Source organism: Octopus bimaculoides, chromosome 4, assembly GCF_046866305.1.
Source record: "Octopus bimaculoides isolate indiv1 chromosome 4, ASM4686630v1, whole genome shotgun sequence".
NCBI classification, from domain to species: Eukaryota; Metazoa; Mollusca; class Cephalopoda; order Octopoda; family Octopodidae; genus Octopus; species Octopus bimaculoides.
The window spans coordinates 13667236-13669563 of NC_142931.1; the positions used below are offsets into that span (position 1 = coordinate 13667236).

The 2328-nt window shown below is 39.4% G+C and overlaps 1 non-coding gene across 1 annotated transcript; it reads left to right on the plus strand.

Moving 5' to 3' along the window:
- Positions 1-230: 230 nt before the first annotated feature.
- On the plus strand, positions 231-333 carry LOC128247728 (U6 spliceosomal RNA). Its single transcript, XR_008264090.1, has one exon. It is a non-coding gene; the product is annotated as a U6 spliceosomal RNA (small nuclear RNA).
- The last annotated feature ends 1995 nt before the right edge of the window (positions 334-2328 follow it).

Sequence of the window (2328 nt, forward strand, 5' to 3'; positions counted from 1 at the left end):
TCTAATGAATATTTACAAGCACGTATTCTTTTTATAGTACAAACCTAATAATATAATTTGTGGAGGAAGAAAAGCCCCCAAATATCCAGATAACTGAGAAAAATTCTACAAAAAATTGCAATATTATTCCTCCTTAGTTTTCATTTTTCCATTCCTTATTACACCAATTTTTAAAGTTTCTTTCAACATGTTTCAAATGTCTGGTGGCATCATTATTATTGTACTCGCACGTATTGTGGCAGTATGTATGCTAAAATTGGAACGAAAGAAAGAAGAATTATATGCACCCAGCGCAAGGATGGTACGTAAATTCGTGGAGCTTTATTTGGATATTCTGGCGGGTTTCGGTGAGGAAGAGAGAAAGGGAGGGAGAGAGAAAGAGTGTGAGAGAGATAGAGAGAGAAAAAGGAGGTAGTGTGGGGGTGGGGGAGAAATGTTTAAAAAAAGACACTTAAGATATGAACAAAGAAAGCTTAAACTAAATCCAAATGCTGTACCAGGACCATGCATCTGGTCACCTGACAATTATTAGTTATTTTCTGCAATTTGCTCTCGTAAGCCAAGCAACCCTACTCTCCCTGCGTGAGGTTTTTTCTTTTCGTAAACGTGGGATTCACCAAAACAGCTCTTTGTTTTCAAATTATAAATGATCCCCCCAAAAGGTTACTACGAGAACTGCGAATTATCTCAGAAATTATGTTCCAAGATGCATTCTAAAACCAAGAAAAATGTTAGGAGCGGTGGACCAAGAACAAAAGGAGTTCTTTGGTTGGTGACACGTTAAATTATATTGTAAGGCAATAGACTGTCTTTGTCTTCAGTTTATTGTTTTACTCTTTTATTCATTTATTTGTTTCATTTGACTGCGGCCATGCTAGAGCACCACTTCGATCAAATCGTTAAACATTTTGCCCAGCTAGCTAACGATTCCGCCAGCTTGCCTTGTACGTACGTACGTATGTATGTATGTATGTATGTATGTATGTATGTATGTATGTATGTATGTATGTATGTATGCGTAGTACTTATTCTATCGGTCTCTTAAGCCGATCCTCTAAGTTACGGGGAATTAAACACACCAGCATCTGTTGTAAAGGGATGGCGAGCGACAAACACACACACACACACACACACACATATATATATATATATATATATGTGTGTGTGTGTGTGTGTGTGTGTGTGTGTGTGTGTGCATGTGTGTGTGTGTGTGTATACGACTTACAAGGCTTTGGTCGGCCCGAGGCTACAGTAGAAGACATGTGTCCAAGTTGCCACGCAATGGGATTGAACCTGGAACCATGTGGGTTCTGTCCCACTGCGTGGTACCTGGGGCAAGTGTTTTCTACTATAGCCTCGGGTCTACCAAAGCCGGTGACTTTTTTAACAGACCTCATATTAATACAAGCACACTAGCGCCAATATCACAGAATCGTTATCACGCCGGTCAAAATGCTTAGCGGCAGTTCGTCCGTCTTTACTTTCTGATTTTAAATTCCACTAAGCTTGAATTTTCCTTTCATCCTTTCGGGGTTGATAAAAATGAGTACCATTTGAGCACTGGGGTCGATATAATCGACTTACTCCCTCCCTTGAAATTTCTGGCCTTGTGCCAAAAGTGGAAACCGATAAATACACGCGCGCACACTTACTCGCACACACGCAAACAGACATTCACACACACACACACACACACACACACACACACACACACACACACGCACACACGCACACACACACATACACACACACACACACACACGGATTTGTGTGTGTGTCCCGCACGTGTGTGTGCGCGTGTGTGTGTCTGTGTGTGTATTTCTTTAGTCAAGCTTCAAACATCTTAAATTCAACATGAAAGGGAATTTATGGCGATTATGCGATTTCTAAATACCGTAATGTTATAACAAAAAAATAATACATTCAACCAGGAATCGTACCCAAAATTGAATTGTTGCCTCCATCAATCGAGAGTTGCCTTTCGTCTTTGTGTATTGGCAATATACTGTAATTACTTATTACATCACATGTGAACAGAACAAGCATCATTCCAATATCGAAACAAGAATACCGTCTCCATTCACTTGGAGCTAACTTAGTTTCGTTACTGCATTTGTATTGATACGTTATTGATTTCTAACAGTAGTGTGGTCCCGAAATTGTGGCGAAGGTTTAGTATAGTCGATTATATCGACACAACTATTTGATTGATACTTTATTTTATCGACCTCGGAAAGATGAAAGGCAAAGTGGAATTGAACGCAAAACGGAAAATGACATAACTAAATATCTCAGGATATTTGTCTGAGGGTTTAATATTTCTACCAA